The sequence below is a fragment of the Hypanus sabinus genome, chromosome 16 (genome assembly GCF_030144855.1).
Source record: "Hypanus sabinus isolate sHypSab1 chromosome 16, sHypSab1.hap1, whole genome shotgun sequence".
Taxonomy (NCBI): Eukaryota; Metazoa; Chordata; class Chondrichthyes; order Myliobatiformes; family Dasyatidae; genus Hypanus; species Hypanus sabinus.
In genome coordinates this window covers 80,410,026-80,422,522 of record NC_082721.1, presented here as the reverse complement: position 1 = coordinate 80,422,522, position 12,497 = coordinate 80,410,026, and positions in this window count along the sequence as shown.

The following is a 12,497-nucleotide window of genomic DNA, read 5'->3' as shown; positions in this document are numbered from 1 at the left end:
CGTTAAGCCACAGACACTAAATCTGGCCTTCAATATAAAAGCATTGTTGACCTGGTCATGCTGTTTCGCAGATGTTAAACTTCTTCAGGATTTCTGTCGTGCATCTCCGGGGAATATGACGGAATGCTGGGATTGTCCAACTCTCCTCCTTAAATAGGCATATGGCCGTGATTCAAGCAACACAGCTACTGTCGGGCTGCAGGCTCCCCCAGGCTCAATGACAGCAGCTCTGGAGAATTAGTGACATCACTGGTAAACCCTAGACTAAAAAAGGAGCCAAAGAGGAGACGTTCAGTGATGATCCATGATGGCACACAGTCCCTCAGGAATGGGCATGGTTGGCTTCCATTTCAGGGCTGAGGGGTAGACGATGCCTGCTATTCTCTCAAAATCACACCACAATGCAACCTCATACCCCCTGCTCCAGCTTGCTGATCATTTCTTCCTGCTCGGCTGCAGACAGCACGCCCACCATTCACCCTTGCTGCCCCAGCCACGCACTCTCACCTCGGCATGGGAGCTTCATTATTTTATCGCTGGCGCCCATCAACAAGCTGGAAGACGCAAAGGTGGGCTCCCTCAGCTTCCGTGCCCACGTGCAAGACATCAGAAGTGTGCCGGTTGCAAGTGTGTGGGCTAAGACAGATTTCTGCAAAAGGAAAGCTGATGAGTTTGTCTCATGCAGAAGCCACTCCTGGCTGAGGTGTGATCTGTCTTCAGTGAGAGCTTTAGCAGCTGATGTCTGATACCCATATAAAGCCTGAAATCTCCTAAAGTATGTGTTTATACAACTGCTGTTGGCAAGAATTGAGGGTAAAGTCTGATCACTCCCGGATTTGTTCTTTCTGGTCTCTGAGCTTCAGCTCTGAGGTACAAGGACTTATAAGGCTGTGTTGTGTTAAGAGAAACTCTGTAAAAAGACTCTGATGATTTACAGTCTGAACCTCACCAGTGCCATAATTTCAATTAGTTGTAAATTCTGCACAGATCAGTGCGGCTGGCTTAACCCTTGAACAACCAGAACGCTATGTCACATTCATTAGCTCTTCACATCCTGTCTATAGATTTGAAGCATGGGTTTATGTTCATTGCTGTCTCAGAGACTAATACTTTTCCATGTGTTATTATGCCACTGAAAAATGGCAGAACAATATTGCCTGACTCCCTCGTCCATTTGTTCCTTCTCGCTGATCCCCCTCCTGACCCTTAACCCTGCAAGTGGGACAAACACTACACCTGCCCCTGCGCCTCCTGCCTCACTACCATTCAGGGCCCCCAGCCATCCTTCCAGGTGAGGCAACACTTCACCCACAAGTCTGTCGGGGATCTGGTGCTTCAGCTGCAGCCGCCTCTACATCGCTGATTTGGGGTGGGTGGGACAACTTTGTCGAGCCCCTGCACACCACCCACCACAACAGGTGGAATTTCCTGGAGGCCATTTATTTTAATTCCATTCCCCTTTCTCATTTCAACATGTCAATAATCCACGGCCTCCTCTACTGCCACCATGGGACCACTCTCAGATTGGAGGTGCAACACTTCATCTTCTGTCTGGTTAGCCTCCAACCTGATGGCATGAACATAATTTTCTTGAACATATCCTAGCCCCTCCCCCCAACTCTTCTCTGTTTTTCCATTCCCCGTTCTGGCTCCCCTATTACCCCCTTCTCACCTGCCTATCAGGTGCCCCTCCTCCTTCCTTTTCTCCCATGGTCCACTGTCCTCTCCTATCAAGTTCCTTTTTCTCCAGCTTTTTTATTTTTCCACCTATAACCTCCCAGCTTCTCACTTAATCGCCCCTCCCCACCCACATTCTTCCTCGCCTGGCTTCATCGATCACCTGCCAGCTTTTACTTCCTATCTCCTCCACTTTCTTACTCTATCTTCTTCACTCTTCCTTTCCAGTCCTGCGAAGTGTCCCGGCCCAAAACATCACCTGTTCGTGCTGCCTGAACTGCTGAGTTGCATTTTGTGTGTATTGCTCTGGGTTTCCAGGTTCTGCAGAATCTCTTCGTGTTTCTGAATCTAACAAGTTTGAAATACAGCGTTGGGAAGTGTATGGTTATGCATTTTGGTAGAAGAAATAGAAGCGTGGACTGTTTTCTAAATGGAGAGAAAATTCTAAAATCTGAGGTGCAAACGGACTTGGGAGTCCTCGTGCAGGATTCTCTAAAGGTTAATTTGTAGGTTAGATAGATAGACAGAAACTTTCTTGATCCCAAAGGAAATTATCGTGTCACAGGTTGGGTCAGTGGTGAGGAAGGCAATTGCAATGTTAGCATTCCTTTCAAGAGGACTAGAATATAAAAGCAAGGGTGTGATGTTGAGACTTTATAAGGCAGTGGTGAGGCCTCACTTTGAGAATTGTGAGCAGTTTTGGGCCCCTTATCTAGGAAAGGATGTGCTGACATTGGAGAAGTTTCAAAGGATGTTCACAAAATGATTCCGGAATTGAAAGACTTATATGAGCAGCATTTGTTGGCTCTGGGCCAGTATCCCTTGGAATTCAGAAGAATTAGGGGCGATCTCATTGAAACTTATTGAATATTGAAAGGCCTCGACTGGATGTGGAGAGGATGATTCCTATCGTGGGGGAGTCGTAAGACTAGAGGACACAGCCTCAGAATAGAGGGACATCTATTTAGAACAAAGATGAGGAGTAATTTCTTTAGCCAAAGAGTGGTGAATCAGAGGAATTTTTTGCCACCAGCTGTCACTGGATAGATTTAAGGCAGAGGTTGATGGATCCTTGACTAGTCAGGGCATGAGAGGATATGGGGAGCTGGCAGGAAATTGGGGCTGAGAGGAAAATTGGATCAGCCGATGTCGATGACAATGACAGAATAATGGGCCAAATGGCCTAATGCTGCTCCTATACCTGATATTCTTATAGTCTTATTTTTATTCTGTAATGAAATACCTGATCATTCTGAGCTAAGGTGCCAGATGATTATTCTATTTGTCCCTGTCCCTCGGAAAAATGGAGCAGAAGTTATTTCACTTGAGCTTTAAAGCCAGCAAGATAAATTACATTTTTCTGGCACATTTCTTCACCTCAGGATACTGTGAAATTGCTTACAGCCAATGAGTTAGGTGTAGTGAATGTTGAGCCCTAGGAATTGTGGCAACTATTTGGTGCGCAAGATCCGAGACAGGAATCACCTGGGTTAAAATACTGCTAAGTATTGACAATAATACCGAGAATTCTGTCCTTCAAAGTAACACCTGCAGATGGTTCTCAACACCCGTGGTGCAGCAGATGACAACACGGCAAAGCTGTATTCCCCGAGGACTGCACCGGTGCCTCAGCTCAGGTCTCTCTACTTGAATTACTCAGTTCAACGGCAAGGCTGCTACCTACCAAGCCAAGATTCACACCCAAAAAATGTACTGCTTCTTCCTTGTAGCAGAAACTGCCACAACACTTCCTGTAACCATTTCTCAGGCACTTCTGTACTGCTTTTATGAAACCTGTTGCAGCAACACTTAAACTGCAGTTGAATTTATTCGAACGTACATGTTTGGATTATTCCTTCCAAGTGGTTTTTTCTTACAGTCTATCTCTCGAAATCACTAGATCTCTCGTCAGCTTCATTAGCCATCATCCTAAATAGCTAAAAAAAATACTGTCACCCAACTTCCATTCCATCTCTTAAAAAATATCAATCTATTAAAAAAAACAAACACAGTCCTTCAGGAATCAGCACAATGTTCCTAATAATTTCACCAGCCAACACAGGAGCTACTACGTGTGACTAATTGGAAATCCAGATATAGCTACAGTTGAGGTTCTAGTGAGAAGGCATGCAAGTCATGGGACTGCTCTGCTTAAAATACCAGACCTGCAGTGATAATCATCTATTTCAAGATCAATTTTACACTGATTTCCTAATGGCCTCCCTAAGCCCGACCTGACGTGATATGTGGAAATGGGAAAAGATGGCAGACAACCGGGCTCTGGTGAAGCTGTGTCGGCCAATCCCCTGTACCGTGGATGTAACAGATTGCAGAAGCGTTGGTGAACTCCAACCGTACCATCTACTTCAGAAAGACGACGGAGCCGCAGATGGACTGTGCCCCTCTAAAGGCCCAAGTAAGGAAGCGTTTCCTGACGGATCAATAAAAATCCTAGAACAACCTTAGAGAAAGGTTAGAACAGAACAGCGCAGCACCCAACAAGCCATCTAGCCCACAATATTGCACCGACATTGATGCCAGTATAGATTAAATACCCTTTTCTGGTATATCATCCATTTCCTTCCATTCCTTTTATATCCAGGTATCTATCTAAAAGCCTCTTAAACTCCACTAAAGGGTTTGCTTCCACTACTAACCATTTCCTACTGTGGCTATTTCAAAGTTCAAAGTAAATTTATTATCAAAGGACATATATGTTCCCATATACAACCCTGAGATTCATTTCCTTGTGGGCATACTCAATAAATCAATAACAATTATAGAATCAGTGAAAGACCTCACCAGCTGGGTGTACAATCAACGTGCAGAGGACAACAACTTGAGCAAGTACAGAAAGAAAGAAGAAATAATACAATGCTGAATTTTTAAAAAATGAAATTGTATGACTGGAACACGAACAGGGTGTACATTGTTCCAATCGTAATATCTGCAAGTGGTGTCATCTGAAAGTCACTACACGGTAGCATTAGGCCTACGCGACAATATTTATGTAAATCTTCAGAAAGTCACAATACTAAACACCACCTCAACTACCACTATTCCAAAAGTCCCTAGTAACTGGGTAATCAGTGTGCTTGGCTATGTCTGTACCTTAGGTTTTACCAGTTTAGGCTGAGAAAAAAATATAATAATAATAAATAAGCAATAAATATCAAACACAAGAGATGAAGATTCCTAAAAAGTGAGTCCATTGGTTGTAGGAGCAGTTCAGTGATGGGGCAAGTGAAGTTATCCCCTCTCGTTCAAGAGCCTGATGGTTGAGGAGTAGTAACTGTTCTTGAACCTGGTGGCGTGAGTCCTATGGTTCCAGTACCTTCTTCCTGATGGCAGCAGCGAGATGAGAGTATGACCTGCGTGGGGGGAGGGGGGGTCCCCGATGATAGGTGCTGCTTTCTAGGGACAGGCACCCCATGTAAATGTGCTCAGTGGGGGGAAGGGCTTTACCTGTGATGAACTGGGCTGTATCCACTACTTCTGCAGGATTTTCTCTTCATGGGCATCAGTGTTTCCATACCAGGTTGTGATGCAGCAGGGCATTGTTTTCCCCACCACACATCTACAGAAGTTTGTGAAAGTTTTAGATGTCAAATTTTTGCAAACTCCTTAGTAGAGGTGTTGTCTTGTTTTCTTTCTAATTGCTCTAACGTGCTGGGCCTGGGACAGGTCCTCTGAAATGATAGCACCAAGGAATTTAAAGTTGCTGACCCTCTCCACTTCCGATTGCCTCATGAGGACTGGCTCATGGACCTCTGAGTTCCTCCTCCTGAAGTTCCAAGAACTTGGGCAAAGCTCGTAGACAGAGTCCCACATGGTCATCTATATGGTCCTAATGCGGGCAAGTGGGTTTAGTGGGCAGAGGGGCAAACTGAGCAGCTTGGACTGGCTGAGCTTTATGATCTGTTCAGAAAAGTGGAAACTTCTGGGACCCAAACGAAAGCAGCAAGCTGGATGCAAAATTAGCTCCGACGTAGAAGGGAAGGGTAATAGTCCCCTGAAGAGCTGTACACTGTGGGGTTCTACAGGGCTCAGTCAGTCTCTCACTTTTTGAGTTGCTCATTAGAGATATATATTTATAAGTAGATGCCAAGAGTGATAGAAATACCTCAGAACTTTTTGCAGATGTATCATTGGAACTACCTTATCTGACTGCATCATGGTTCTGTTTTACGCAAGGCTGCCAGAAACTGTAATGAGTGTGAACACAGCTCAGCTGTGGAAACCGACCTCCCCTCCATAGACTCTATCTACACTCCTCACCTCCTCAGGAAAGCAGCCAGCGTTCTCTCCCTCTCCCTCTCCCTCCTCCCCATTGCATTGGGCTGAAACATGGATCCCCAGGCCCAAGGACGGCTTCTGTTCCACCGTTACAAGGAGTATTGAATGGTCCCCTGATAGAAGAACTTGGGGACTTGACCTCACAATCTATCTCATGTCCTTGCAACTTTTGTCTGCCTCCTCTTTCTCTGTAACTATAACAGCTGTCTATCTGTCTATTAATCGATCGATTGATTGAGATAAGACATAGAACAGGTACTACCAGCCCTTTGAGCCATGTGCCCAACTTAACCCTAGTCTAATCACAGGACAATTTGCAATGACCAACTAACCTAACAATTGGATTGTGGGTGGAAACTGGAGTACCTGGCAGAAACCCATACTGTCATGGGCAGTGATGAGAACTGAAACCTGTCGCTGGTACTGTAAAGCGTTGTGCTAACCACTATGTCATCAGGCTGCTCTTCTGCACTCTGTGGTTGTTTTCCCCTTGCCCCACCGCAATGTACTGCTGTGAGAAATTAATTCACACTGATGGCATGCAAAACAAAGTTTTTCACTGTAACTCTGTAGATGTAACAGTGCTTGACTGCGATCAGACGTGTTGACTGCGTGAAGGTACGAATGAATGGGCTGGCAAAAAAGTGACAAGTGAAATTCAGTGCCGAGAATTGTGAAGCAATGTGTACCGGGAGAAGAAACAGAGGTGCAGACTGCTCCCGTATCATAAGATAGAAGGAAAGGTAAGTGAGTGTAGTTAATTCAGTGCCTATAAAAAGTATTCACCCCACCCCCCGAAGTTTTCATGTTTTATTGTTTTACAACATTGAATCACAGTGGATTTAATTTGGCTTTTCTTTTGACACTGATCAACTGAAAAAGACTCTTTCATGTCAAGGTGAAAACAGATCTCTACAAAGTGATCTAAATTAATTATATATATATATAAAACACAAAATAATTGATCATGTAAGTGCGGAAACACCAATGCCTTTGAATGGAAAATCCTACAGAAGGTAGAGGATTCAGCCCAGTACATCACTGATAAAGTTCTCCCAACCATTGAGCACATTGATATAAAATGCTGTCGTAGGGAAGCATCGTCAAAGATCCTCTCCACCCAGGCCAAGTGCTTTTCTCTCTGCTGCCATCAGGTAGAAGGTACAGGGGCCTCAGGACTCGCACCACCAGGTTCAAGAAAAGTTATTACCCCTTCAACAAAAGAGGTAACTACACTCACTCACCCATCTATTGAGATGTTCCCACAACCAGTGATCTCACTTTGAAGACTCTTTAACTCACTATCTCATGTTCTTGTTATTCATTGCTATTTATTTATATTTGCATTTGCACAGTTTGTTGTCTTCTGCACTCTGGTTGATCTTTCACTGATCCTGTTGTAGTTATTATTCTATAGATTTGCTGAAGATGCCCACAGGAAAATGGTACCTCAGGGTTGTATGTGGTGACATATAGTGCCTATAAAAAGTATTCACTCCCTGCCTTGGAAGTTTTCATGCTTTATTGTTTTACAACATTGTATCACAGTGGATTTAATTTGGCTTTTTTTGACACTGATCAACAGCAGAAGACTCTTCTGTGTCAAAGTGAAAACATCTCTACAAAGTGATCTAAATTAATTACAGATATAAAACTCAAAATAATTGATTGCATAAGTACTCACCCCCATTCCCCTGCCCCACTCCTTTAATATGACACACCAAATCATCCCTGTGCAGCCAGCTGGTTTTAGTAGTTACATAATTAGTTAAATTGAGATTCAGAAGTTAGTGAAATGTCATTACTCGTCTATGAATATAAGCAGACCAGTAGGTTTCCTTCTCCAAATGGAATTCATCCATAAAATATTTTTAACAGTAGTCTAATAGATTCATGATGAGCATTACAGATAACCAGCTTCATCATTCCAAATGATTTAAGTAACTGTCTTAAAGCATACTGGATTGTTAAGTCATATATGCGCTTTTTTGGCTGAGGGGAAATGTAACCAAGGTGTGAGAAGTGGGAAATGTTGTAAAGTGAATAGGAGGATTATAATATCACAGCAAAGAGTTAAGTAACTGGGATTTAAGAGGGTTGGTAGAAAAAATAAAGGTTATATTCCTTCTCCAGGTTATGACTGGGCTCCACAACCCAAACTCTTTTTAAGTTGGAAACGAGCAGGAACCGTGTTGGGGGGAAGATCATAGAAACAGCTGTGATGGGGAGACAGCAGGCCTGGAAGGAACACTCCCTGACCCCAATGAGTGAGGAGGTCAGCGCAGACATCTGCATTTATACCACCGATCTCCCAACCGAGTGCCCGTGGTTGTACAGGACACCCATAAGATGGGTGTTCATAAGTGGAGAGGACCTGTAGATCAAAAACTTCAGTTTAATGTCTGAGAATGTATTAGTATGCAACCTGAAATCTCTGCTGTTTGCAGACATCCACAAAGCAGAAAAAGAAAGAAAGAGTGAATAACAGAGACATCAGAACCCCAAAGCACCCCCCTCCCCCCACACACCAATAGCAGAAGCATCAACCCTACCCCCACCATGCAAGTAATAGCAAATTCCACCCCCCACCCTCCAAAGAAACCTTGTTCTGGAGTCCATCCCAACACTTCGGTATCTCACTAATGAGGGAGAGGAAGAGGTCGCCCCTGCAACAACAGCGAGAACGGGAGGTCAGCAGCTCGAGGTTTCCATGTTGCAACCTTCCGTGTCCCCGGACTCGAAGGCCGACAGGCTGTCACTCACCATGAAAAATAGAGAGAGAGAGTGTGACTGGGGGACCAGAAGCTGTGGCCTGAAAGGGTGGTGAAGGTAGAGTCCCTCATCACTCTTAAAAAGCAGTTGGTTGAGCTCTTGCAATGCTGTAACTTATAGTATTTACTGCAAGAGGATGCATATTAAATTAGCAGAAGCCAATGCAGAAAATTATGAGGCAGCTTATTGTAGCAGAAAGCATGACGACGAGTAATATCAGCCTTCTGGCACGATTATAAAGCCAGCATCAGACCGAAGGATATAAATCTTCGAAAGAGGCAAAGTCTGTTGAGTCAGTGGTTAGTACAGCATTTGGGATCCTGGGTAACAGAAATACAGCTGGGCCAAAGTGGTGTAATACAATTACTTCTTGTCACCACAATTAAGGAAGAATGAAAAGCCACTAGAGAAAACTACAGGAAATATTTTCAAGATTAAAAGCAATTTATTACCCTTTAACTTTTGTTCAGACTTTAGCAACTTCTCAATACTTCTCCAGATCTTTCTGCCCTTCAGTTTTCTCTGATCCTATCCTCCATTCCAGATTCACCTTGTCCAGCTATGAATGATGAACATCTCGCCTTCAATTCCATGTCCATTTATTTGGTAAGCTTCATCACAGTCTGAACTGTGAGTCCTTTCTCTCAACTTTCCAACCCCCCCCCCACCCTCCCTCTGAACTCTTAACCTCCATAGACCAATTCCTTACTAACATCGACACAGTTTTCTCACTCTGACCTAACCCATCCGAACTTGAGGCACTCCAGTCCCTATAGACAAACCCCAAACAGCTGGCAGGGGCTGTGCTGTTGTTGTGTGACTTCTAAGAGGGTGAACACCAGTTTTCTGAAGACTTGTGCTACCTCACCAATGAGATTAGGTCACCTTCTCCGCAGACAATCACCAACTTCATTTCTTCCGTACATCTTCTCTCCACGGATTCCAGTCCTATAGCCTCAGCCACCATTTGTGTGCTTGCCTTTATTTCTTCCCTGAGATCATAAGAAGGACTGCTCAGGTATAACTCTTCATTTCAGCCTGTTCTTGCCCCACAGAACCCTGATTAAGAGGGTCTCAGCCCGAAATGACAACTGTTTATTCCTTTCCATAGGCTCTGCCTGACTTGCGAAATTTTTTTTATTAGTTTTTTTTTTATACATTTTCTACATCGCTACAGATAAAAAAACCCAAATCAAAATGGAGAACATTGATACAGTGCAAAACTAAACATACAATAATAATATGGTACAAAAAAAGATAATTGAGAAAGCACCCAAATTGAAGACATGTAAAATTAGTATCCTCCCCAAGCCCCACAACAACAAAAAAAGAACTCCAGACCAACCACAACACAGTATAGAGAATATAAATCAGGGCATTCAAACCCCCAAAACTGTGAATACACTTAGCAACAGAAAATATTAATGCCTACTACCAAAAAAAAAGCTGAAAGCAAGGGACCGGGAAAAAAACCTTAGTTAAGAGGAAGGTTACGAAAGTACTCAATAAAAGACCCAATGGAACTTTATATCCGAATTAAGGACTGAATAATGAAATTTTTCAAGGTCTAAGCAGGCCATAATATCGTTAAGCCATTGAGCATGCATGGGCGGGGCAACATCTCTCCATCTAAGGAGAATTAAACGTCTAGCCAGGAGAGAAGCAAAAGATAATATTCGACACTTAGACGAACTCAGACGTAAATCTGTCTCACCCCAGAAACCGAACAAAGCAATTAAAGGGTTAGGTTCTAGGTGGTGATTCAGAATATATGATAACATTATGAAGACATCTTTCCAAAATTTCTCCAAGCTAGGACAAAACCAGTACATATGAATGAGAGAGGCCTCGCCCCTTTTGCATTTATCACAAAGCGGACTAATGTTAAGGTAAAATCAAGATAATTTAGATTTAGACATATGGGCTCTATGAACAATCTTAAACTGTAAAAGGCAATGGCGAGCACAAAGAGAGGTTGAATTAACCGATTTGAGAATCGAGTCCCATGACCTGCGAAATTGCACCAGCCTTTTGTATGTGTGATTTCCAGCATCTGCAGAAGCTCTTGTGTTTAGAACCTACTTTTTCCTCACCCGGGCTCCAGTCTTTCTCTCATTCTCAAGTCCTTTTCCATTTACATCCAGGACATCTCTGAAACTACACGCAGTCACCATTCCTCAGCATGTTAACTTCCACAATATTATCCAGTCTCTCTACATACCCATCCCACACCAGGATGGTTTGAGGGTGCTTCTCTACCAGGAATAGAAGCCCAGGCTGGATGTCTTTGATCACTACCTGCTCTCATCTGCTGAACTTCTCTCAGTACCTCACCTACTCCCTCCGGATCAATGGTGTAGACTAGGAGTTCCCAACCTAAAGACCCCTTGTTTAATGGTATTGGTCTCTGGCATAATACAGTTTGGGAACCCCTGCTGTAAACAGGGGAGCCCGCCTGGGTCAATGTTTTGCTTTCCCCTTTGTCAGGTACATGGAACAGTCCTCACTTTAGCCTTAATCAGATCCCGTCTGCACTTCTCTTTCCAGTATTCTGTTGATTGTATTGGTGCTGGTTGTTGTGTTTGTACGGAACTCAAATGCTTTAATGACAATTTCCACCTTGCTTTCACATACACGTGATCAATCATTAGTTCTCTGTGACGTCCTCGACTTCTCTGTCTCAGTCTCAGAGGTGGGCTGGTGATCAATGTCTATTTCAAGCACATGGCTACTTTAACTGCACCTCCTCCTGCCATGCTTCCGGTAAAGACTTCATTCCATTTTCCTAATTTCTGCAACTCTGACGATGACATCTCCCGCACGTCCTCCTGGCACGTCTTCCTTCTTCCACGACTGTGGCTTCTCATCCATTTCAGTTCACAGGCTCCCAACCAGATCTATTTTGTTTCCCACTCTCCTGCTCTCATTTCTTCTCCTAGCTCACAGAGCATGGACGTCTTCCTTTTGTCCTCACCTTCCACTCCCTCCTTGTTCATTGGATCATCCTGTACAATCTCCACCAACTTTCTTTGCCTCCATTCCCCTTTCAGAACAATAATCATTCTTTTTTGTGACTCCCTGGTTCACTTTTCCAACTGCACTCATTTCCACAGTACCCGCTCCCCTCTCAAAGCGTTTTCCCGTGCAAAAACAAAAAGATGTAACACCTGCCTTCATTCCCTTCCCCTTCCACCATCTATCTGCTTTACATTCCGAAAGATGCAGCGATTCACTGTAACCCACCCAAACTACTCTACTGCGTTGGTCCTCATGATGTGGTCTTTTACGCATCGGAGAAACCAGCGCAGGTGTTGCAGAACACCGCTAGTTCCCTGTTACGTCAATATTTCATGCAGCTGTTATTCCTTTTTTTTTGGGGTCAACAAAGCCTAATCCAATTTCTAGGAACTGGATCTTGAGATGTTTTGAGCAGGTTCTACATACTCAATTCCTAGATTAGATTGAAAACAACATTTCAACTTAAATTATTCTTCTAAATACAGTGAGTTAGAATTGACCCAACCTCACAAAGTATATCCCTGAGATCTACCTATACAATCTTACCAGGGCCATCCACTGGGACTTGATCTGTTATTACAGGGATTACTTCGTTTGACCACTGTAATATCATATTGGGTGGGGGAGTGGAGATATGTCCAAAGTTCAAAGTAAATTTTATTATCAAATTACATATATGTCACTATATATCATCCTGAGACTCTTTTTTTTGTGGGCAAGCTTATTATATCTAT